This window comes from Camelus dromedarius, chromosome 6 (genome assembly GCF_036321535.1).
Source record: "Camelus dromedarius isolate mCamDro1 chromosome 6, mCamDro1.pat, whole genome shotgun sequence".
In the NCBI taxonomy this organism is placed as follows: domain Eukaryota; kingdom Metazoa; phylum Chordata; class Mammalia; order Artiodactyla; family Camelidae; genus Camelus; species Camelus dromedarius.
Genome location: NC_087441.1, coordinates 2,209,151 through 2,235,233, shown reverse-complemented (window position 1 = coordinate 2,235,233; position 26,083 = coordinate 2,209,151). Strand labels below are relative to the sequence as shown.

Below are 26,083 nucleotides of genomic sequence, written 5' to 3'. Positions count from 1 at the left end.
CTAGGACACTGAGCCCCTCTGCGCCCCCACATGCTCGGCCTCCCTCTTCTGCATACACGTCACAGAAGGCTGCTCTCAGGGCTGCAGGGAGCTGGCCTGAGAGCTGGGGCTCTGCAGGGAAAGGCCTTTGGGACACGACATGGGTGCGGGAGCCTCTGCCCACGCAGCTCCTGCTGGCCCCAGCGGGCAGTGCAGGAGCCATGGGCCTGCTGGGCTCTGGGCACCCAACAAGGACCTGGAGCAGCGCTGACCGAGAGGCACCTCGTGGAGGGGCTCTGGCCCTCGGAGCCTCTGCCTGGGCCTGCAGGCACCCCTCCCAGAGCCGTGCGTCCACAGGGCAGATGTGCGCTGGCCCAAGGGTGCACAGGCAGAGGGCGTGCGGGCTCCACCCGAGGCAGTCACAGTTTCCTTTCCACTTCCATTTTCTAAACATAGCCTTGACCGGTCTCTCGGACCCAGTGTGCTTGCTCTAAAAGGTCGCTGTCAGATAAACGAGCCCAGGTGTCTCACCCTCAGTGGCCCGTTCTGTGTGCCCTCCTGTCCACAAGGAGCGCCCGCCGGCACCCAGGGGAGGGCATCCTTGGGGAGAGTTCTGGGTAAACATGGCTTCTTCTTTCTGATAAAGAAAACCGGGCACCAGTGCACTGACACCCATGCCAAGTCCGAAAACAGGAAATGTGGAGAGCTCGTCACCAAGACAATCTGTGATTGTCACCCATGTCAACAAATGGGCTATTTTTTAAAAGAAAGCAACATAATGCATTCAGGAAGTTATTTCTGGGAAACAGGAAGGCTCTTATTTGAAGACTGGTGGCCTCTGATTAGGGACAGCGGTGTTTGGAACACACAGGCGGGCTCTCAGCAGGACGCTGTCTGGCCAGGCACCAGGCGACAGGTAAACACCGCGTTTCCATCCGGTCCTGGCAACGGCTGACCCGTTGGAGGGAGGGAGATGGCCAGTCGTCATCATGCTGAGTCTAGGGGCCCGGGGCAGCGGCTGCGAAGCCCACTGGCCCCGGAACAGCCGGCCGATGCCCTGGCAGGGAAGATGCTGAGGAGGGGGTCCGGGACTTGGGAGCACAGAGCGGGAAATCCAGGAAGCGGCTCGGGAGTATTTCTGGAACAAGAGCTCCTACTTAAAAGGAGTGGGACGTGAACCAGAAATGAGCACTGTGATCGCAAAGAACACTATTTAAATGTGTTTCTACAAAATATTTCTGACACTAACAGATACATGAAGAGTGAACTAGCAGCAGGCAGCAGGCCCTGAGGCTGTGGCTCCTCCTTCCTCCTTCCAAGACCCACGGCCGGGCTCTGCACCCAGCACTCTCCCAGCTGGAGGAAAGGCACCAGGCGGGTCGGCGTCAGTACCCACTTTCTCGTTTTTAAAGGACACGGGAAGAAGACACAGCAGAGAGCCTCCGGGCAAGCACGCAGAACCTTGCCCCTCACCTGACCTGGGGAGGGGATCCTGTGACCCCACCCAGCCCTGCACCTTCAGTCCCTGCTGTCCCACCTCCCAGCTCGCTCCCAGTGTCACCACCCTGTGTGACGCCCTCCCTTCATAAGGTACCTTTAAAACCATTCATGGTGGGTCCTACAGGCATAAGGTCCCCACCGACTTAACAAAACAGAAAGGCTGATGACACACAGCAGGTCGTGGCATCTCCCCGCTGCCGGGTCACACGGCCCTGGTGTCAGCCCTTCTGGGTGGCTCCCTCCACGGGTGTGGACGATGGGCGGGTACCTTCCCCATCTGTGAGTCAGGAAGGCGATGGATTCCCCAGCACGACAGATGAAGATCTAATTAACTTCCTTCTCTTTTGATCGTGTTGTCTGCATCTGTTTTCTTCATACTAACAGAATCCCTCAGCATTTCCCCAATTTCTCTTTTTCTCCCAGCAATACGGTTTTAATCTGGAAGAACGCATCCTCCCTTGACTATTCCTCTTCAACTCATTCCGTTTAGTTACGGCTTTAGTGCCGTATTTTCTCAGATCGCTCGGGTCTGAAGGTCTCCTCCGCTCCCCGAGGAAGGGCTGTGTCTGCGTCTCCAGGTCACCGTTGGTTTTCTCTCGGGGTCAGGGAGCTGTCAGGCAAGAACACGAAGCTGCGTGCACACGGGCTTAGCCTCAGTCAGGGACTGTACTGCCCACAGGCCGCAGCTCCCGGGCAGACCTGCGTCGGACCCTCCGTATTCCCCATCGCTTCTCTCCTGAGCTGTGAAACAACTCTTCCCCGGTCTCCCGTACAAAATGCAGCAGATTCATCACTGAAGTGCAATTCCATTCTCGTCCTTTCGCTCTCAAATCTTCAGGGGCCCCTCGTTCCCTATTACACTTTCTAATTCCTTATTCTCATTTAAAGTCACCGAGGCAATGTGTATGTATGATGCATAACTGAGTCACTATCCTGTACACCTGAAACTCACACAACACTGTAAGTCAACCACACTCCAACTGAAAAAGATAAAGTCATCGAGGTAAGATCTCACCTGCCCCGAGCAGGCAGATCCCAGACTGTTCCTACTCCGCCCTCTCAGCCCCTTGGGGGTGTCCCTGTGCCACGCCCACCAGAGCAGGCTCCCTGGACCCCCACCCGATAACACGCTTCCCCCGAACTCAGAGTGACCCTCGTCACCTGTCATGTTGCGATGTGAATGCTTCTGAGAGTTTACATGTTTGCTCCCAATCAGATTCAAACTTCTGTCAGCTTACACCTGTGCACGCTGACGAGCCCGCTCATCACGACCGAACGCTTTCTCCCGTCGCCTCTAGGTTTTGATGCACCAGTTGCTGCAGACACTGGAGTCCCAGGCAGGGTCGCCCCACAGCCCAGCACAGAAGGAAACGTGCTGGAATGTCTGCACGCCTCCTCCGCGTAGTTTTAACTTGGGGGGGTGGAATCTCCTGTTACAAATGTACTCAGTTCTACCAAACTTAGGGAAATGTCTATATCGTTGTTCGCTTTTTTTGAAAATGTATAACCTGGCACAGACAGGGCTTCTGGAAACCTCAGCAGTTCCCCCATGGAGCTGGGTTAGTTGAGGTGGGAGAGGGTGGCTGTCCTCCCCGGAGCCTGAACTGGGGTGACGGGCAGGATTTCACACGGAGGAGGCCGGACCAGCAAGGGGGACACACGGAAGGAGGCACAAGATCTCTCTAGAGAATTTGAAAATAATAAACTTGTCCACATCCATTGTATTTACCAGCCTTGAGCAGGTACTGATGCTGCTCAGTTTTTATCCTTTAAAAAAGTGAGGGGAGGATATTTTTGATTAAATTACATGGTCACTAGGATTTGCCTCAAAATAAACTGGAGTGGGGGCGGGGTTGGGCAGAGAGGGGAGATGCGTAAACGAAACAAGGCTGGCCCTTACTTGATAAATTCTGAAGCTGTACGTCTGGGACAGGGACGTGGAGGTCTGGTCAACTCTCTTCTACACATGCTTGCAGTTCTTACCACCAAGTTCATTTTTCAAGGAAGGGATTTAACCCCTCAAGCAAATGACTGTGGTTGTAGATTATTGCTAGAGATTACGACTCTCGACTCTCGAAATGCTTCTGAAGTTAAAACCACTCCCAGAGCAGCACGGAATGAGTCACCTTTAAAACCACGTGCTCAGGTGTAGCTGGAATCCCGGGCAAATACATAACTAATCCCATACGGCGACCCCTACCTGTGCCATGCTCACAGCTCGGGGACACCACGCGTGCCCTGTGAGGTCTCCCCGCAGTCTCCGGCCCCACCCAGCCCCCTTGGGGGCCACACCCCCGTCCCCCTCACATGCCACCTCATTTCCCTCCGCTTTCCAGCTCTCATCTACTCTCAGGGGCTCAGATCCTCTCTGCTCCGATGGAATGGAAAGCCCATCCCATCCTGCAGAATATCTCCTCGTCCCCCTGACTGTGTCTGCATCCTTCCACTGTGGAATCAGATTCTTCCAAAGCTACATTCTTCCAGATGCACCGAAAGTCCGTGGAACATAGGAAGACGTATTCCACCATAATCCAGCCGGACGTGTTCTCTAAATTTTGTTTTACTTGGAAGCAATTTAAATACTCAGTTTTCTGCTGTCGTTTCTTCTTTCCGTCGTTTCACAGAAGCCGGTTTGCTTCTCCTGGGAGAGCCGGGAGCTGTCCAGGTGGGGCGGCCCCACAGGTGCGATGGTGGACGTGGACGCTCTCATTCCTCACCCGGCACGTGGGAACTGCTGCGACTCCCGATTGGGCGCCCGGTGGTGGGGGCGGGGTGGCCACGGGGCGAGGTGCAAGACTGAGCTTCAGAGGAGCCAGGAGACCCGCATCAGACGCCAGGTGGGAAGTGAACAAAAGAGGCTCAGAGTGTGGTCTTCGCCCCCGACTTCCCGCCTCTCCCGCCGCAGTTCGCCGTGGTCCGCACTCAAGCGCAGAGCAGACGTTCGGTGACCACAGATGGATTTCTAAAGTGGGGCAAAAGGGCTTAAAACCGCAGGAACTGTGCATATTTAGGTGTCTAGTCCACAAGTGAGTTTATTGTTTATTAGAATAATTTTTGATCTCTGTCGCTAGCGCATAAAGCCGTAATTTTTAAATCATAAATATTAATTCCATAGAATTTCGTCCACTTTACAAAAACCGTATGACCAACAACCAGCACAAAGAGCCGACCACACAGTAAAGTCTGGAGAATAAGCCGTAAACGAAAGGACAAGCAAGCAGGAGGCGTTGCTCTTTAAGGCACAACACAGCGAAAAATAGCCCAGCCTGCCCTCCGCACACACGGATTCTCATCCTCAGACTCCACCAGCTAGGAGTGAAAAATACCCAGAAAAATTCCAGAGTTCCAGAAAATGAAACTTGAACTTGCAGCATGTTGGCAACTCTTAGACAACATTTACATTGTATTTACAACTATTTACATAGCATTTACATTGTATTATGTATTCTAAGTAACCTAGAAATGATTTAAAGTATGTGGCAGGATGCATGGGGGTTGTGTGCAAATATGACACCATTTTATATAATGGAGTATCTGCCAATTTTGGTGCCCGTGGGGGCCCTGGAAACAACCCCCTGTGGATACCGGAGGGCTGACTATAAACATTTCCACTTAGATTTGCCATTTAAGTGAGACAATGCAAATTTAGAAAGTCTGAGATAGCACGCAGGGCTCAGCCAAGAAGAGAACTTATAAGTAAAATGAGACGTTCTGCAAACAGCCACGCAGGTCATGCTTCAGCAAGACACAAAATCAGAAAATGCGCCAGCCTCACGGCCATCTCCTCGCTAGTCCTGGGGCGACCTGCCTGTGCCCGGACCCAGCGGGCTGGAATCAGGAGCACTGCTCTGTCCTTGTGGCCACTCGTCTCCTCCGTCTCTTCCTAACTGCTCCTGCTCTAAGCCAGTCACTGTTCTGCAGTGAAGAGCAGAGACAGGAAGGGAGTGAGAGAGAAAGCCAGAGAGAAAAGGCAGCAAGCCTTAGAGCAAGAGCGAAAGATCTATCCCACAAAACACTAGCCCATAAGCACGTGGAGAAATCCGAAGTATAAACAAGACTCCACAGCTTAAAAGCCTGGGTTTTGAAGAATCTTCTGAACATAAGAAACAGACTCAACATTCCAGGACAAAAAGACACTGCGAGCTGCACATCCGACGTCTACATTCCTGACACACACGACCCTCGATTCCCAAGCAAAAGGAGGTGCAGGGACGGCTGGGAGGCTGTGTCACAAACACAGTCATCGCCCCATGGGAGGCCAGGCCCCAGTTCCAAGCTCCAACCTGGCGGAGGGGGTGAGTCTCTCGCCAGCAGCCCCGCCAGCATCCCCCACCCCGAGTCCTCTCTCACACCTGCTGCCCAGGGCTGGCTTGGACCCCGGGAAGGCGGAGCCTTCTCTCTGCCGGTTACACCTGCGACTTGGGCCTTGAAGGGGAAACTGCCTGGGTGGCTCCTCCCACCACCCACTCTCCGCCACCACAAGACTCCAGGGCCAGGAATGCGCTTCTGCTCAGTTTCTGCCCTAGATTTCCTCCTGGTGGCCCCCCCTCGAGGAGACAGAAGTCCTGCCTTGCCCCTCAGGAGCAGGGCCTGGAGCCCTGACACCGCCGACGGCCCTTCCAGGGGTGAACCCGCTGCCCCTCCCGTGTCCCTGGCTAGGAGGCCCCAGGACTCAGTATCTTCTTCGTGTCTCTGCTGAAGCCAGCCCTGAGGTCACCGAGCTGCACTTCTTGGGGAAGGGATGCATGCCTCGCCCCAAGCCCCGCTTCACCAACAATCGGGCTCCCGGGGGACCTCTGTCAGCAGGGAAGCAAACAGTCTCAACACAGAACAAACAGAAGCAAACGCGAACAGCGTCTCTGTGTCCACACGATACTGCAGATCTCAGACATCTAAGTTCTCCAAAGGCTTTAACTTTATAAGTCAGACACACTCCTGTTCTCTTAATTAGGAGAAAACACTGAAAAGGCAAGAAAGAAAACAACGTTCTCCAAATCCAGCAGCAAGTCAACAGGAAACAAAACGTCCCCTCCCGGAGTCCAGGACAGTCGACAGGCCACGCTCCCTCGGTTCCAGAGATCTGAAAAGCGTAACGCTGTCTCAGTGAGAGCGATTAGTTTTAAATCTACCTAATTACTTAGGTGGTCACACACTGCAGAGTTTCGTTTGTAATAAATCAGGGATTCACCGAAGGGCGATCCAGGACTGCGACATCTCCCCCCACAGATCAGCAAACGTCCCTGTTCCCAGCTGGGCATCACTGTAGGGAAGTCACTGCACACACAGAAAGGCCACCGGAGCGCACTCGGCTGGGGACCACGGGAGGAGAATGCACTCGGGAGCGCTGGACCTTCAGGGCCAGCGACCCACGGCTTGGATGGCGGGCGGAAGCCAGTCCTCCCACCGTGAGACTGGGAGCGGGCAGGTATGTGAATGCACAGTGAGGTCTGGGGAGCATGGGGTGCTCCCTGGCCTCTCAGGGTCTGTCCGCAGACTGGCCTCAGGCATCCAGCGCAAATGTCCTCTCTCCTTCGTGAGAGCTCCTCCCGCATGGCGACCCAGAGCACACCAAGGTTCACAGCAGAGGGTTATGGAGCCCAAGTGCCATCTTGGACCATCAGCCCCTCACACGTCCTGCAAGAACCTAACGGAACAGAGGGAGGCTCCTGGGAGGCCTTGTCATCGGGCTGTGTGGAGCCAGGTAACCCTCCCAGGCTGCTGCCTGCCCCAGAGAACCCGGGACCCCACCAGGGCCCCCAGGAAGCTTCGCCCCCAGCCCTCATCAGCTTTACCTCCCGGCATGAACAGGCATCAAACACTTTTCCCCCAAACGCTGGATTTGTGTCCTAAGAGGGATTCTGAGGGAGGGGAGACGTCGGCCCCGAGGGGCCCTCCTGCTCAGCCCTACGCAGGTGGGGGGCGGCGGCGCCGCAGGGGTTAGATGCCGGGACGGTGCTCGGGCGCTTCTCCCGCGGTGCCTCCTGCCCCGCGCACCTCGGCCGCTAGCGCCAGAGTGGAAAGGCCCTCAGCCTCTGGCTTCCTTCCCGCCTCAGCACGTGCGGGAGAGCTGAGAGGCCGACCCGCCCGTGCGGCACGCGCCCCCGGCGGCGCCCCGCACAGCCCCCCCCACCCCCACCCCCCCGCACAGCCCGTGCTCCGCCCACAGACGCGGGCGCGCCCCCGGCACCTGGCGCCCCCCGCCGGGCGTTCGCGGTGCCCTCCTCTCCGCCCTCCTCGGCCCAGCCCGTTGCTCCGGTGAGGCTCGCCCTCCTCCCACGAAGCCTGCCTTGACGGCCCCAGATTACGCTTCTCTCATCTGCGTGTCCACAGCTTCTGCGTCCGCGCTTCCAGCCCAGCCGAGAGCCCCGCGGGAGGTGTCCCGTGCCCGTCCTCGTGTCTGCAGCGGGCGCTCCTTCGTCTCTGCTGGGCTGCCAGCTGTCAACACAGGTGCCCGGCGGTGGCAAGCACGCTGGCCCCCGCGACACTCCCACCTCCCTCCTCAGGGGTCTGAAGGCGACAGGGACGTGGGAGAGTCGCGTCCAGGCACAAGCGCGGAAGGACTGAGTCCAGGGAGAGGCGGCTCGGGGCGCGTTTACAGCAGCCCCGCCCTGTGCTGGGTGAGAACACACAGGGCGGGGAGGGGGGGGGGTCAACGGGCAAGTCTCCGCCCCGCCTTCACTCCTGCCCATCCCTCTCCAGCCCGAGAAATGGCGTCACAGCTGGGGGTTCTTCCCCCAGTTCCTCCCTCTCCGACGATGGAACAGCCCCTCATCACGTCAGTAGCCGCCAGTGCCAAGCGCCTACTGTGTGCAGGGCAGCAGCACTGCTCCCCTGTCTTGTCTCATCCGAGCCTGACATCAGGGCCACGAGGTGGGCACCCTCATGATGCCCACCCTTCAGACGAGAAGAGTGAGGCTGAGAGCCATACTGGGCAGTTAAGTGCCGGGAGAGTACAGACCACAACCCGAGTGTGAACTGGCGCCACTGCAGTGCCCACTACGGGGAGACCGGCAGCAGCCTCCTGGGGCCGCAGGAGTCGGGGGGACCCTCGGGGGCAGGGATTTCCCACCACTAAAATGGAGGAACGAGCAGGAGGGGGTTGGAGGAAAAGAGCTTGTTAAAAAACTTGTATTAAACTGTTGGTGTCCATCTGACGTCACTGTATTTATTTTTCTATTAAGATAGTTCCCTGGAGTATGTGGACTGCGCGGATCCAGTCACTTTTATCTGCTCAGACGTGGCTTGGTAGACTTCGGTTTCCTGTACCAAACAGCAAGCACGAGCGCTTAGACGAACTGAACTTGGGGATGTGCAGCACCCTCTCTGACAAGCTGCAGCGGCTGGTGGACGCGGCCCGTGTGACGTGTTCTCAGGGTTTGTGCGAGCAGTGAGCATGGCCACGTGTAACCGCGTTCCCCAGGGGCACTCTCGGCCTGTGGGTGCGTCCGTGGGCAGCTCCAGATGCTCGAGCAGGAGAGAGACCTGAAGATGTGCTTAGGCCCGCGGCCGCCAGGCAGTCCCGGGGAGAGGTCGTTGGCAGGGGTTCGTCCCCAGCCCTGACTGCCCAGTCTGGGAAGAGAGCTGGGCGGGCAGAGCTCTGCCTCCTGAAGGGAGAGGAATCTGATGCAGGGAGATTGGGGGGGGGGGTGGGAGGGGAGATGGGACTCAAGGCAGAGAAAGGGGCCTTCCTTTCTGGGCATAGGTGGGAGGGGTAGGTGCCGGGTTTGGAGGAGCCCTGGTTGTGGTACAGCTGATGGGGTCCCTAGAGGTAGAAAGTCTGCAGGATTTCTGGGTTCCCTGTGAGACGATGGGTGTGATGGTTCTCCCTGCCTGCCCGTCAGAAGCCCCGCCCCGTCTCCCCTGCCCGCCAAAGCTGCGCGGCTGGGCGTCTGCAGGGATTGGAAAAGGAGCTGGGTCTTGTCTGGGTGGCCCTCCTGCGCCGCAGGGACACGGGGCCGGAGGGAGGGGTGGCTGTGCCCTCATTCCCCAGGTCCTGGCTAGGGGACCGCATCCCACAGGAGAGCCACACCCCTGAGGAGGGCAGGGACCCCGGATGGGCTGGAGGTGAGGACCCCTCCTCCCAAGTCAACACTCAGGTAGCTTCTCCAGGACCATTCCTGCCCACTCAGCACAGAGCAGAGCCAGGAGGCCACGTCTCACCCCTGGGTCTTGAGGGAAGAAAGACAGCTAACCAAGGGGCACCCAATGCTGCCCCTGCCAGTGAGATGACACCCCACAGAGGGAATGGGGGCAAGGCTGACAGAGTGGAGCTGCGGTGACAGAGGAAAAGCACAGTTTTGTTTAGTGTCCAGGAAGTGCCCCAGGTCAGCCCCTCGACATAGTACTGAATGAATGGTGAGCTTGGGACAGTTTTAGACACACCAGGACACTCATGGATAAACAGCTGATCTCACACCTCGGTGTGCTCATCTGTAAAAGGGGAGAGTCACTGCACCTCCTCCTAAGAAGGAGGAGTAAGTGAATTGTTATGTGAAAGGCACTTAGAACAGTGCCTGGCACACGGCAAACAGCTGTCTTTTAAGCAGAAAATCAGAATTTTAGACCTCAAGACAGCAAGCACTTACCGTGCAGAACAGGGAATTACACCCAATGTTTTGTAATGAACTATAGTGGAATACAATCTGCAAAAAGCCCCATATCACTGTGCTGTACACCTGAAACTGACACAGCACTGTAAGCCAGCTACACTTCGATAAAAAACAAACCTTGGATTTTACCCCAACTTCACTTTCCAGGTTGAAAACCTAAGGTCCAGCGAGATTAACCGGCTCTGCTAACATCTTGGAGTCGGTGAATTAGGGAGAGGCCGGGCATGAGAACGTAATTGTTCTGGCAGCTGTGGGAGACGGGTGGGAATTAAAGTGGGAGAGGAAACAGACCAGCACAGCGATCAGGGGTCCCGGGAGCGTGAGACCCCAGACAGCCCCCGTGCACACCTGCACACACCTACACACACTGCATGTGCACACCTGCACACACCTGCACAGCCACGCACACCTGAGCCCTGGGAAGTCACGGCCATCCAGGAACCTGGGCATAGACCAGAGTAAGCAGGTGAGGGCTCATGATGCAGAGGGAACCCCTTCAAGGTGGGGACAGAGACAAAGGCAGACGCCCCGATCCTCAGGGTTAGCAGAGAGCGGGTGAGTCGAGGGAAACAGGAGGGAACAGATCCTGGGGTCCTGCGTCCTCCCCACACGCAGGACAGGCCCAGAAGCAGGGGCCCCAACAGCGCCCCATCCCTCCAGCTGCAGATTCCGACACGCGGCCTCGCAGACCCCACACCCACACCACCTCCCCTGCTCAGAAAAGCTCACTCATCCGGGAGCAGGGCCGGGCTCTGGAAATTGGGGGTGTGTTTGGCAGCATGTGGCACTGGACGCGGCCCAGAGGCAAGCGGTCCTCCCTCTGCGACCACACAGCGTGCTCATCACTTCGAATTACAGTCTCACGGCCGCGATCCCCCGGACACCCATCAGCCTAGCTCCTCCTGAGTAAAACGGCCCTCTGCCCGTGGGCCGCAGGCAGCCTGTGCTTCCCAAAGATGCAGCTGCCAAGCGGGCCCGCATGGCTGCTGGCTTTTAACCTCGGCCGTTTCTTTCAAATGACCCATGTTTCCCGAGAAAGGGGCTCTGCCCGCGGCCACTGAGGTGCCATCAGGATGCAAGCGGAACACGTCAGCTGAGTAGAGACGCATTTCACTTTCTGCAGCAATCACTTTAAACAACAGTGGAAACAGCGGAAACCACTGAAATGTAACCAGCACCCCCGAGTGACACCTCCATACCAGCCTCCTCCCCGCTGTCACGGGATCGGTGTCATCCTCGAAACCCCACTCTGTGTGACAACCGCCCTAGAAACTCCATGCCGTGAAGACACTGGCTTCCCAGCCCCATGCACCCCAGGCTTCTTTGTGAATTTACTCTATTTCTTCTGCTGGAAAAGCACTGGTTCCCTTTCTGCAAACAGGATTCATGTCTGAACTCACAGGGAGGGAAACTCACACCCAGTGGGGCCTGAGGTTGAGAACGAGATCGTGCCGTGTTCCTGGAATGTTTTCACACCTCCGAGCGCACCTGCCGTGGCTATGAATGCGTGTGTCCCCTCGATCTGACAAAGGAAGAGTGGAAAAAACGGGCCCATGTAAAAACCAACATCCATCTCCTTGAACGAACAAGTGATGCCACGGAGAGTGGGCTGAGACTGAGCCCGGCCCGTTCCACTGATGACAGTTCCAGTGCTCCTCCCAGATCAGACCCTCCCTGTCACCTCAGCCTCGGGGCAGGCTAGGGGGGCCGCAGATACAACCATGTCAGCTGCCAGAAGCCCCGTGCATTTACATCAGCCCCCTCATCGTTTCTAGGCAAATACTTGGCACCTCTGAACAGAGCCATGCACCCGCTGTGCCTTCTCTGGGAGAACCTGAGCCCGGATCCGGGAGCAGCTGCGGGGATGGAGGGCTCCATCTGCCCCAGAGGGTGCCTTTTGCTGCAGAAGGAGGGCCGGGACCAGGGACCACCTGCCAGGTATGTATTCAGCCTCCAGGCTGACTGACTAGAAGCTGGGGTGGAACCACCAGCGTCCCCGAGGCCCCTGGTCTTGCTGGCGGAGCAGGAGTCCTGACCATGTCCCTCCCCACGGAGGGGCCATGTGGGCCCTGGGAGGTGGGCCACCTGGGGAAGTTCCATGGTGGGAGTGGAGCAGGGGGACAAAGGTGAGAGGAGCTGCCAGGCGGATGCAACGGTCGTGGTCTGGGAGCACCCGCTCTGGTCGCATCAGGGCGCTCACGCCTGTCGACAGAATCCACTGCTGGAGCCACAGAGGCCCTTGTCCCGAGGCTCTGACACGAACGTGTAAGGTGAGTCCACAGCAGTAATCAAACCTTCCTGTCCCGCAGAACCTGCTCCCGGCCCAGAGCATCCTAGACGTAGACACGGACATGTCAGCTCAGAGAGCCAACCAGGGCCCCCAGGGGTGTCGGGAAGCCAGACACGGACGGGCCTAGAGTTACGTCCAGTCGCCCACAGCCGGCTCCGTGGGGCTCAGACCCTTAGAAGAGGGAGTGCCACCAGGCATCAGGGGGCTCCCTACTCCCCCAGCTCCGCCATCATCTTGGCCACTGCAGACGCGTGGACACGGCTCCTTGGGCTTTGGGCATCGCTCTCTGCGGAGGCAGCGCTCCTCACGGGGGCTGCACTGCCTGGGGTGGGGGGTCCTCAGGGGGTGTCCCCGCTGGCAGCTTCAACCCTGCAGGGCCCAGGGAGGTCTGACCCTCTCCATGACACTTTCTTAACCACTGAACACACCTGACTCCTTTTGTCTGCATCCATCCACCATTCGTACCATTTATACGTGACACTTTCTAAGGACCCCCATGTAAATAGCTTATCTTCAAAGAGACTGGAGGCTCCTCGGGTTTGAGGCAAAGGCACATTCCAAAGACCTGGGCCAAGTATGTTCAGGGACTTATTTATGGAGTGACATCCTTCTCCGCAGATGAGAACAGATGACATCCTTCTTCCACAGAAGCGTGGAAGGTTGGAAGGAAGCCGCCCAGGCCACAGGCAGCTATTCACGATGCTCAGTGAGAGCTGTCAATCAATTAACACCATCTCCTTCATCTGGGACCAGTAATGGGACAGGGTACCCAGCGTTGGGGGGAGAAGAATTAAAGTTAGCAAAGACGCAGTGAAATCAAATGGCATTCAAGGGGAGGAACTGGGGGGGGGGCATGAGGGTCCTGAGACAAAGACCCACAGACCAAGCCCAGGCGAGGACCCCACCTCCTGCCGACAGTCCGCGTCTGCTGTCTCAGGGAAGGGAGATGAGGGAGGAGAAGGAGAAATGTGGAATAAAATGAGGAGAGAAAGAGGAAAGATGAAGACAAGAAGTCTGAGAAGAGTATAAAAGGAGTGAACACAGCTCCTCTTCCTCCGACCTCGCGCCTCGAAGTTCCAGGTAACCTGAGCCCCCCTCTGACTGAACAGAAACCAGGGGACAAACCCTGTAAGCACTCAGCCGTGACCAGGACTCGCGCAGGGACTCAGGAGGGCAGCGACCCTGCAGCAACCCGAGAACGAGGTCAAGCGGCGCCGGGCAGAGCAGCCGCGCTGCGAACGGGCCGCCTCCGCCAGCCCAGCTTGGAGGGAAACAGAAAGAAGAGAGAATGAGATGGGGCCCAGACAAAGGAAAAGTGAGAAACGTGAATGTTCAAAACAACCGTCCTCTACGTTTCACATCAAGTCAAAGACCAAGAAGGGAGGAAAGAAATGCCACAAATGTCACGCATGACATAAAAAGCCGTTGCATCACTGGCTGGCTGGCGTGGCTCCCCAGCAGGACTGGGGGCCGACCTGCACGCTCCAAAGTGCTCCTGGAAAGCCTAAGCGGAGGTACTTACTAACCAGCGCCCCGTAGACTCTGGAGAAGGCTTGCCGGAGGCGAGAGAGCATGTCCCGAGTGAGACGCGGTGCCGACTACGGCCAGGGAACCACGCAGCCCTTCTCCTCAGACATCGAGACTCTTACTCCTCCACGTGCCCGAGAGCAAACCTCCAAGGTGAGTTTGTCAACATTCGGGCCGGTTGTCCCCGGGCATCACCCGAAAGGGAGGCGAGGGCACAGCCCCGCTTCCTTGGCGACCAGGATAAGTCAGAACCACTTTTAGCAGCTGACTTAATCGAACACCTCGGGGTCATTTACTTAATATAGGGCCTGCTGTTTCCACTGGGTGGCAAGCTCCCCGAGGCTGGCCACCTGTTCGGCCGCAAGCCTGCCTGTCTTGAGCGGGCCCCTGGCGTCCCGACAGCGGGCGCGGGGGGTGGGGGGCTGGCCCCGCCCCGCGACCAGAGGTGCTGGTCCCGCCCCTGGCCTGCAGGGCTGCAAAGTGGTCGCCAAGGAAGGGACTCTTAGTGTCACTGTTGATGGTGTTTTTATGCACTTTTTCCCCTTGGAAACTCTATTTCTGTCCTTTTAAAACTCTGATCTCCATGAACCCTTGGGAGGGGCTCTCCTGAGGAAACGTAAAACCGGAGAACCAAGCTGGAGGCCACACAGCTCGAACGCAAAGCCACCAGGAGGACCCTCTGTTCCCCGTGTCCAGGCTGTCCGTGTAGACTCCTCAATCAGACCTTCTCTCCAAATCTGCGGCCACAAGTATCTAAAGTCCACTCGGATTGCTCATAAAACGTCCCCAGCAGTTCTGTAGTTTAAAAAGATCATTATTGCACCAACAGAACTGAGAGGCAGAGGTGACAGTCAGAAGCCTGGCTGCGGAGCTGGAGGCACGTCCTTCACACTCAGGCAGTGTTTCCATTTTTACCTCTTCTCTTCTAGGCTGCAGACAGTCGTACCCACTCACTGCTGGAAACTTCAATTCCACTGTTTTCCGGGAGACTCCAACTAACACATCCAAACTGAACTCTTTATTTCCCCTCTGACCCAGCCATGGCACAGACAGCTCCGCCCCCACCTCCTTATCATAGCAAATCTTCCTGTCACTTGCTGATCATCTGTGATGGTTCATTTTATGTGTCAATTTCACTGGATGGCAGGAAGCCCAGATGTCTGGTTCCAGGCGTGTCTGTGAGGCTGTTTTTGCAGGAGAGTAACCTTGAATCAGTGGACAGAGTAAACCAGACAATCCCTCCCTACCATGGGTGGGCCTCGTCCAATCAGTTGAAGGCCAGAATCGAACAAAAAGGCTGACCCCTCCTTAAGTAAGAGAGACCCCTCAAACTGTTCAACTGCCTTTGAGCTGGAATATCATCAGTCTTTCCCTGCCTTTGAATTTGAACTGAAAGACTGCCTCTTCCTGGGTCTCAGGGCTGCCAGCTTTCAACTGGAACTTACACACTGGCTCTCCTAGTGTCCAGTTGCTGCTGCAGATATGGGATTTGTCAGCATCCACGATCACATGAGCCAATTTCTTGTAATAAATCCCTTTCTCTCTCTCTCTGCTGTGTGTGTGTCTGTGTGTGTCTTAATGGTTCTATTTCTCAGGATAAGCATGGCTAAAACATTAGCCAAAGTGGGGATGATTTATTTTTCCCTAGAGATTATCATACTAAGTGAAGTAAGTCAGACAGAGAAAGACGAGAAAGACAAGTATCATACGATATCACCTGTGTGTGAAATTTGTATCCAAATGAACTTATTTACAAATCAGAAATATACTCACAGATACAGAAAACACACTTATGGCTACCAAAGGGGAAATTGGAGGAGGAATAAATGGGAACAAGTTTAACAGATACATACTACTACATACCAAACTGATAAGCAAGGACCTACTGCACAGCACAGGGAACTATACTCAACACCTTGTAGTAACCTATCATGGAAAAGAGTCTAAAAAACGATAGATAGATAGACAGACAGATAGACAGGATGGATGTATAGATAGACAGACAGACAGGATGGATGGGTAGATAGACAGGATGGATGTATAGATGATAGATAGACAGACAGACAGACAGGTAGATGAGAGATGATAGGAAGAAGGACAGAAATAACCGAATCACTTTGCTTTACACATGAAACATGGTAAATCAACTATATCTCAATTTTTTTTTAAAAAAAGGACGATATTGTTTAGGAATATGGTAAAGTAAAAAACAAAACACACAAAAGCCCCAGAAAAACTAATATGAGCCACGGGCACCCCAACGTTATGAATAAACTCAGGAGCAAAGAAACAGCAGTGAGACCAGAGCTACTCACAGCCACGCGGGTCCAGCGGGCGCACGGCCCCTGGCGGAGGCCCTGCCTCCCAGGCTCCCATCCTGCCCAGTGTGGCCGCGTGGCTAAGCTCACGTGAACGACATGTGAGGGGAACTGATGTAGCCCCAGGACGTCTCATTAGAGATGAAGTTACCATCCACTTTTAACCCCATGGACGAGCACCACACTCTGAAAGATGCTGGGGTGAGAAGATGGAAGAAACCGAGGTCCCTGGCTGGCCTCATGGAGCCGAGCTTCAACGCCAGTGTGGGCTGCTCACCTCCTGCTCACCTCCTGTGGAGAGAGTGCGCTCCCCGCTGTCAGTCACAACCTGTTGGAGCCTTTCTGCTCCAGCAGGTTAGGGCGTATCGTTACTGAAACAGGCGCTCTGCATTAAGCACAGGGGGATCCTGCAGGTCCCTCCCAGGGGATGGAAGGGACGCCTGCCTTCTGTGTTCACTGTGGCAGCCCTGGAGAACTGAATAGTATCTGTGCGTAGTAGGTCCTCAGCAAATAGGTGCTGAGTGGATAAACAGAGGGAGTTAAGTGCCAGATTGGAACTGAAAGGAAGGGAAGAAGCAGGCAGGAGCATGTGTTACATCTCTGTTACAAAGATGCACTGGCGAGAAGAGGGGGACTCGGAGGAACCGCCCGTGTGTCCACGTGCACGAGCATGGAGGCACGTGTGTGCGCATGTAACACGGGGAAGGCGAGGGCAGAGTTAAACAAAAATAGCACAAGTACAGTAAGTGGAAGGAGTGAGACACAGAAGAAATCGGGTATCACACGGTCTCGAGAACGTCCTGACTGCCTTTCCGGGGGAAGGTACTTTCCTACTGTTGCTGGAGGGGGAGAAGGAGTTCCCAGCTAACAGACGGGCTGAGGGCAGAGGGCCACCTGGAGGGCAGGGAGGGCGCTGACCTGCCCCCGGGCGCTCGGTGCGAGGGGCAAGGAGACAGCAGGTGGGCTCTGCTGGAGGGGGTCCCAAGGGAGGTGAGTTGTCAGGAGCCCCCCAGTCCACGGTTACGGAGGCAGAAGGGACCTGAGGGGAGCCTGCAAGGAGGCGGGGCAGGGTGGAGGGCGAGAGCGGTGCCGGCAGGCTGGTGTCTGGGAGTGTGTGTGGGGCACGAAGATGGGACGGTCTCAGGCCCTGGTGTGGCCGCACTCTGGGTGAGGACGGGTGGGAGGCAGTGCGTGCGCTGGGTCTGGTGGTCCCGCCAGGCGCGGCCGCTGTGCGCTCTCCTTGGGTCGGCAAATCTGTCTGACAGCTGTGACTCCATCTTTCATCCACGGCTAAGACTCTACCGTATTTTCTGGAACAATCTGTGTGTTGACAATTAAACGCGGTCAGCCTGAGATGGCCGGTCCTTTATCAGCCAACTGCTGTTTCTTTCCTAGATGCACGTGAACTGTCATCTGTAGACACCGTCTGCCCTGGACTCTGGCCAGTGATGACCGTCACGTTCACCGCTTTAGGAAGGCAGGCACTGGTCTTTCAGAACCGACCTCACCTGGCCATCCACGGGCTTCGGACACTCTTCATTTCACAAAGTCGTGGACTGAAATACGCATCTAATCAGAAACGCCTTCCAGGCCAGGAGACCGGGACCCAGGCTGAGCTTCAAAGGCGGCTTTACACTGCGTGGTTCTGCTTCCTAGGACTCCTACCCCGTGTGTCCCCAAGCAAGAAAGCTGGGGGCCCGAGAATAGTCTTCTGGGTCTGGGCTCTGCCACTTGCCAGCCCGGCGACCTTGAGGAGCTCATAGGGACGCCAGGCGCCGTAACGCCTTCATCTTAGACACGGGGGTCCGTGCCCTAGGCCGCCTTCCTGTGGTCACTGCATGAGACCTACGTGATCTCACGTTCACAGCAGAACGGACGTGCGACAACCCCTGACTTTCCACTGTCCCAGGCACAGTGTAAGACCACTCGTGTGTCTGAAAATGCTTTCCCTAAGTCGGGGCCGGTTCTCCCCGATGCTGTGCTGAGGGAGTGGCTCATTTGTGACCCCACCGGCACGTCTGCTTTCTGCCCATGTTTTTCCCAGCAGCCCCTGGAAGCTGCCTGCGGGATCAGACTGGATTTTTGGAAACATTTCTCCATCTTCCTTTTCACTAGGACCATGTGACGTTGCGTTGCCAAAACTGCGCACAGAGAACGTCTCCACTCCTGGTGAGTCATTTCCCTCAGACTTTGTCACCATACCTGCTTCGTAAGATCTGCCTCCCGGGAAGATCGGGACGCGTCCCACCGCCCGGCTCTTCCCCCTGACGCGACGGTGCCCCCATCCTCCCTTGATGAACCTCTTCCACCTCCTACCTTGTGGACGTCACCCTGGGCTCACAGATTCTCCAGCAACCAATCACAGCCCTTTGGGGCCCCGTGCGTGCAGCACTGTTTGGTCTGACCCTGCGATCGTCTGTCTCTGCATCTGCCGAACTTTCACAGTCACTTTCTAACCGTGCCTCATCTCACCAAGCAAGAGGGCAAGCCACGCTAGCACCTAGGTTACCGTTCTGGGTTTACGACCCACGGAGTGTGTACTCACGGGTGGGTGTCACCCCCCCGCACAGCCATCAGAGCCCCCTTTCCCGATGATGCCCTCACAGGGGTGACCGGACATGATTCAAATGTGAATTATCTCTGTGTGATACCGCAGGCCCCATGAGAGGTGAGTTTCTCCACAGGAGGGCTGACAGCTTTGTTTGCACGGACATTCTAGCTTGTACACAGGGCTCAAGTCACACGAGCTGAGACCAGTTCTAAGTGCAAAGAATACACGTGCCACCTTCCTGAGGAAGCGCAGAACATGGCCCGAGCAAGCCACACGTCAACCCGACAGAGACGCGGCCTCGAAGGGCAGTGAGTCTGTCAGCGCGAAAGCCCCTGCGCAGTGCGCCACAGGAGCAAGGCTGGCCCCCCGGAGCGCGGCATCGCAAACACATCTTTTCTCCTCTCAATTGCTCGAAATTTCTTCACGGAAGAAATACAAAGACGACGAAACAGTGAGACGTAGCGTGTCAAATCTAAGAACCAGGGTTTCGTTAAGAAGGCAAAGCAGTGTTGACTGTGATTACAATTCAGAAAAGCGGGCAGCTTCCAATTTCTTGTCTGCAATTCAGTTAACCTGGTGTGTACCTGTCTGCCTTCAGGTGTTCATTTTTTCCACTTGAGAAACAGACAAAAGGAGAATGAAATAAACTAAGAGAATATGAAATGAGACGGATTTAAAACATGGACTAGTTTGACACTTGCTCCTGTGGGAACATGGTTTGGGTCCTACACTCCATTCTTCTCACTGCTGTCTTCAGAAGACTTACATCAATTCTGGATACTATTCTCATTCTTTGCAAGAAATTGGCTCACATCCTCACAGACAATCGAGGAGATGGGACTTGATTTCTCACAAGAGATGAGAGCTGCATCTGCAAAAAAGCTGCCCCATCTCCCAGATAACTCAGGTTGTTATGGCTCAACTAGATCATAATAACAGACACTTAAATGCCCCTCACACTTACAAGAAGATCTTTAGATAAAACAGTAATAAACAGGTGTTGATAATATACAGACTGTGCTGGTTCAGGTCAGTCTCTTCTTCCAGATGCATCTTCAGACAGCCAGCATCCCCACCACCTGCTGCTCTGAGAAAACAACATCTGGACGTTTGCAAGCTGCCCGTGAAACGCAGCCGGTTTGCTGGGCACGTGTTTTATAAGACGCGCGTGCCGCCGGCGGAGTCGGGTCTGACCAGGGGTGAACATAAGGCACAGGCTGCTATGGGCGGGGCACGCGTCTGCGGCACACGACAGGTCTGAGTCGTTTTTATCAAACTTAGGTGTTGACGTTTTATCAAAGGCCTTTTCTGTATCAACAGAGATGATCACCTGGTTAAGGTGCTTATCAATGAGAAGAGAGAGGAACCCGATCAAAAAATAGGAAAAGGATGAAAACCGTTTGCAGCGAGAGAAATTTACACGACTGGACATATCAGAAGACGCCCTCAACTCACTAACATGACCAGAGACATGTAGGACGAAGAGACGCCACTGCACAGCCACGGCACAAAGCTGTGCGCGTTTGCGAGCTCGTGAGCACATGACCCCTCCACAACCCCCACCCCCAGCACCAGGGCTGCGCATACGACCTCGCCTGCAGGCAGGGTCTGTACAGATGTGATCGAGTTAGGACGAGGCCATCCACGTGGGTCCTGTGCCAAGAGGACCCGAGTCTCTGTGGGAAGAGACACGGGGAGCCGCGATGTGATCACAGAGGCCGAGACGCCGCTACCAGCACGGCTGTCCGCAGGACGGCCACCGCCAGAAGATGGAGGATGCGAGAAGGGCTCCAGGGGAGCCCCACCTGACCGCCACCCTGATTTTGGACTTCAGCCTCCAGAACTGGGAGACAATACATTTATTTTAAGCCAAAAAAAAAAAAAAAAAGGGTTAGTGAGCATGGGGAGAAATAAAGGACCTCGTGCAGCTCTTCTGTAACCTGCTGTACCTTCTCTGGAGGACGAGCAGCAGGAATGAGAACTGTATTAGTACAATCCACGGTCTGTCCATCCCATGCTGTGCGGCCTGGAGACCCGCCCCCCAGGGCACACGGTCACGGGGACAACTACTTAGGTCGGGGGAAAGTCACGCCCTGTGACAGCAATCACCGGAAATGGACAGGATACACACCTGTGTAAGGAGGCAGAGGGCGCAGCGGCTCGTATTCCCTTGGTAAGGAGGGGCCAGATGGGGGACACGTCAAATCAAGTCCCACAAGGGGCTTGTTTGGATGGTGTGACAGAGGGCCTTGAACAGTAGTAATGAGACTGTATCCGAAGCTGTTAAAGACATTGCAAGGTTAAACGGCAGCCTTCAGAATTACTGGTGGAGCAGTGCCAGCCACTCAGATGGAGTTCAGTTTAGGGGATGGGCATTACTCAGAATAGAACAAGGTCCCAGATCTCTGTCACTAGTGTTGTGGCAGAAGAAAATTACCCAGAAGAGTTGAGAATAAAGGATGCTCAGAGAAGAGGGTTAGCAGGACAAGGAGAAGAAAGCCAGCGTCCTCCCAGTGTCCACCTCGTGGCAGGGGTGTGACGTCTACCATCTCATAAAATGTTCTCAGTGACACTGATGTCGGCAGGATTAGGACCCAGCTCGGCCTCACCCAGACAGTTACAGGTCAGGGGTAAGAGAACAATCAGTTTCCAAAATTATTTTTTTCCACAAGGAAATATATTTATTTTTTCTTCAGAATTTGGCTCAGAACAGTAACATAAAAATATTTATATTAAAATAAATTAAGATCTGATCATTTAACTATGTGTAATAATTATGTTGGAATATATTAGCCTTTCCATGAATTTAATAAAAACTAAGATTTGGTTGTAGGTTCAATACCATCCTTCCAAGTGTTTGGTATGAAACTTGGCAGCAATGCAACTGTCTGGTGTGTCAGAGCGCCCCACCTCGCCCCAGACAGACGGCCAAGCCACCCAGCTTCCTTCCCAGGAATCACTGCGGAGAGCTTCAACAGTAACCAGGACCTGGAGATGATTTCAGAGCTGATAGAGTTCTTAATGAGTAAATATTGACGACTTACTAAGGAAAAGGTAACAGCATCGTTCTAGAAATAATTCCAGGGGAGGCTGTGGGACCGGATTACAGGCAGCGTGCAGTGAGGAGGTAACAGGAGAGTTCAAATGTCCTGACTTACTTGAAAGGTTAGCGAATGCCCGGGCACTTTTAAATGATGGAAGAAACAGAGACTAGAGGTGTTAACAAGAAAAAGGGGGATTGTGAGGGGTGACGAGGGATTATATTGAGAAGTTGACAAACGAACTATCTAATTATTTTGTTTATTATTATTATTATTATTACTCATTATTATTGCTTCTTATCTTTAAAGAAGAGACTTTTTCTTGCTAATACTGCACAACAGAAAAAAACTCTAGTGTAATTACATCTGTATTTACAATTGTATTTACAATTAAATTCATATTTAGTTCATTAAAATGCTTGTGTTCTTTATTAGATCTGGAAAAAAACTAATTTAACTCAGTATATTTCAGTCATGACTAATTGTGTTGGAAACATAATAGGATTAAGCTCGGTATCGGATAACAGAGTTGAATGACTTCTAAGAATAGTTACTTGGATTCTACATAGAGAATTCCCATCTCTCAAAAACTTAAGCCGTACCCAACAATCTCCTTTTTCAGGATGTTGTAAATAATTAGGATGTTAAAAAAGTAATTTCAGGGGGAGAAGAACGGCTCAGTGGCAGAGCACGTGCTTAGCACACGTGAGGTCCTGGCTTCAGTCTCCAGTATCTCAATTAGAAAACAATGTTTTGGGTGTAAACAAAGACTCTCTTCCTCCCAGCTCCTCATTTTCCTGCTTCATGATTCTGGCACAAAACCAGGTGTACAGAAGGCGCTCGATGGTGTGCTGTGGACAGAACATTGTAAGGTTCCCACCGGAAGCACAGGAGACGAGCAGCGTGCCCGGGACCCCAGGCAGACCCGCACCACCACGTAAGTGATGAACGGCTGTCACCTTACGCTAAGGGTTCGTCACGATGGCTCACTTTCCAAAACAACTAAAATCTTTACCTTTTCAACTTTAACTACATTATCGGAATAGGTGACTTCTGAACCGAAGTGCCCACCACTGATTTTCATGAGCAAGAAAGGACAGAACAATAAACAGTACTGCAAAATTAAAATGTATTGAGTTCCGCGGCTTTTATTGAGCTAATTCCGTAGTCAGCGGGGAGGAAGAAGAAACAGAGTCACATGCTGCTCAGCCTGTTCCCATCAGAGAAGAGGAGGAGGGGGGTAACCCACGTGCCACAAGCCAGAGCTGGACTGGGGTCGCCCCTGACTCTGTCACCCGGATGTCATTTATCCTGACAGGGGCTGGGTTACCTCTCACTTAAAACTGGGCATAATCCATGCGCTCACCCCCCTGGGTTACGGTCGGGGTGCGACGGGGACGAAGCCTGCGGGGCTCTCACCACGCTGGGCACAGATGTAACAAACCACGACTTCCATGAACGGAGGAGTAAGAACAAGTCCCTGAAGCCAGAAATAAAGACAGGACACCTGCTTGAGGACAAATACATGACAGAAAAGAGGAACCGACTTAGGATGGCTGGGTGCTCCCCCCCAATCTCAAACCACGATCCATTTTTAATCATCGCTGTTCTATAAACCCCTTTTTCTCAGGAAAGTTGGAATCCCAGACGGAACTGAATGGTGGGTGAGGAGGCTTCGGAAACGTCAACAGTGAAAGGGAAGGCGGGACGAACCGACCGTGGCCCACTCGCCATCCACTGTGTGCAGTCTTCCTGGTCCCCGCCATCTCCTGGATTCATAGGAGACAGACACACCCTCTGTCCTCCAGGATGGATTTAATTACCATCAAGAAGTGTTTTTCAAACAAACACTTCAGTTTCTGAGTCTGCCTCTGACTCATCGCAGCCGCAAGCAGATTAGGGGCTGAAAGGTCCACGTCGTGTTCAGAACAACCATGACTTTCCAAACGGAAGGACGTCGTTAAGCACCTGAGAGGGCTTCAGGTTTCATATATGCCACAATCTGTATTTAACCAGAATCTGCAGCGTAGTTTTCAAAATACCAGTGGAACCCTAACGAAACCAATGCAGCTGACATTTGATCACACTCATGTCTTAAATCACCAGGCAAAGCCTTTTTCTCCTCTCCTGACCGATCTCCCGATTTGCTGCTGTTAAGATACTCTTTTGGCATCATCACAGGCAAGTCAACCTAACAATGAGTCTCTAAACACCTGGAAGATTCAGCCCAACTTTGTTTTTTACTTTAAGCCTTATTTCGCATCCAGAGCACAAAGATAAATCTTTAGCCAGAATCCCTGCAGCACGCCAGGCGTCCGCTCAGGAACCACCAACAGGTACTCTCAACCACCACCCTCAGCACGGCGTGTTACCCCTCAGGACGTGCCTTGCCCTGTACTCTCCAGTCTCCTCTCCTGTGAAATCAGGCGCGCGTGTGTGTGACACTGTCTCTCTCTGTTACATCCTGGAAGTACATATGTAGGAAGGGAAGGAAGATGGACACACGTTCTTCCCCTAATCCTCTCATTAAGGACAACTAACACGCTGGACATTTCATATAAAACAAACCGAAGAAGGCTCTGAAAGGAAGACATCAGCGAAAGGCTTCAGGCCTTGAGGAACAACACGGTGGTTAGTCCTTGGGTTTGCCTGTGGCCTTGTGTGTCTCAGACTTGGAGCTGTAGAAACCAGTGACCCGGAAATAGCAGTGGGCAGAGACAAAATCCACGAAGCCCCAACAAAAGCCTGTTGTCTCGTGTGAGGATCCCGCTGTCCTCCCTCCAGGCTCCCTCCAGTGGGTGGCGTCCACTGCCCAGTGGACACAAAGGTTCCAGCTACTGCCCAGTAGTACTGAAGACACTCTTCCCCTTGGAACCAGTGGAGGCCATGTAGGGAGCCTGAACACCCCCTTCTGCCAAGCAGTAACAAGCCCCCCACTCGAGAGTCAACTGAGCCCACAGAACCCTGGAACTCTTCACCCCTCCCTGTAGTAACAAGGTGGTGCTCCCACTTCCTCCGCTGGAGCGGTGTCAGAGCACGTCTGTCATGCTGGTGCCTTAGTAAGATCCAGCGTCTCAGAGCATAGTCCCCCAAAAGTCCAGGTTTCAATTAAAAAAGATTACCCATCATCCCAAGAACCATAAAAATCGAAATGAGAAGAGCCAACCAGAGATGCCAAACCAAGAGGACACAGATGTCTGGGCCACCTGACAAAGATCCCAGGGCAGGTGTGGAAAAGGCACAAACGACCAATGTCAAACAGGGTGGAAACAAGTGGGGGAAAAAAAGAAAGAAAACTTCAACAAAGAAATGGAAAGTCTTGGTTAAGAAACAAGAGATGTAAAGAAGAACTTAGTGGAAATTTGGAATCTGAAAAATACAAAAACCAAAACAAAAAGTCGCAGGTTGGGCTCAATAGCTGAACAGAGCAACCAGAGGAGGGAATCTGCGAAATGGAGGAGTGAACAACCGAAAGCTCTCACCTCAAAACCCTAAAGGCAAAAGAGCAACATAAACCCAAAGCAGGCCCCAGGAAGGATGCAAATAAATACACGGAAATGAATGAATGAATGAATACAAATAACAGAAATACATGAAACTTAAAAACAAGAGAGAAAAATCAATGGAACAAACAGCTGTGTTTTTTTAAAGATCAGTGAAACTGACAAATCTCTAACAACACGGAAGAGAGAGAAGACACAAAGCAGCAGAATAAGCGACAAAGGAGGGACATCACCACAGACCCTGCAGACGTCGGAGGTTAGCAGGGGAACCCCAGGGACAACTCAGCACACACAGGTTGGACAACACAGAGGGGGCAGACATTGGGGGTGGACACTTTGCTGGCATGGCCCATCCACGGGGGGACGGACCACGATCAGAGGCCCACAGAGGCTCAAGAAGAAGGCGTGGGGTCACCAGGGGCAGGAAATTCTGATCCCAGGCCCCTGGAGCAAGGTCTAGAATCTGGAGGAGGGGCATCCCTAGAGAGGGGGCAAGGACATCACAGCTCAGAGGGGCTTCTAATACTCAAGCCCAGCACAGGGGCTCCCCATGTCCAGGTCTAAAGACTGTGCTGATTAAAGATTTGTTCTTGATACTATAAGGGGATGACAGTTATAGACACGGAAGACCCTGAGGTACTTGAGGCTAGAGTAACACCCACCATGTAGGTGTACATGAGGCTTTGCAGCTACACTATTTGTTATTTAACAAGCATTGATGGGTCCTTGCGATGAGCAGGACCTGGGCCTACAGTCTGGGAGACC

General features: G+C 54.0%; 1 protein-coding gene and 2 long non-coding RNA genes across 15 annotated transcripts in view; 1 reads left to right on the top strand and 2 right to left on the bottom strand.

Annotated features, from left to right (window-relative positions):
- The window catches only part of LOC105086277 (ribosomal protein S6 kinase alpha-2), a 375,469-nt gene that overhangs the window by 193,054 nt on the left and 156,332 nt on the right, over positions 1 to 26,083 (bottom strand). The window lies entirely within an intron of this gene.
- LOC135321467 (uncharacterized) overlaps positions 1 to 26,083 on the bottom strand; it is a 49,156-nt gene that overhangs the window by 13,889 nt on the left and 9,184 nt on the right. The window lies entirely within an intron of this gene.
- Positions 6,257 to 12,357, top strand: LOC116154478 (uncharacterized). Its single transcript, XR_010381187.1, has 3 exons — positions 6,257 to 7,180; positions 7,810 to 8,853; positions 11,864 to 12,357. It is a non-coding gene; the product is annotated as an uncharacterized LOC116154478 (long non-coding RNA).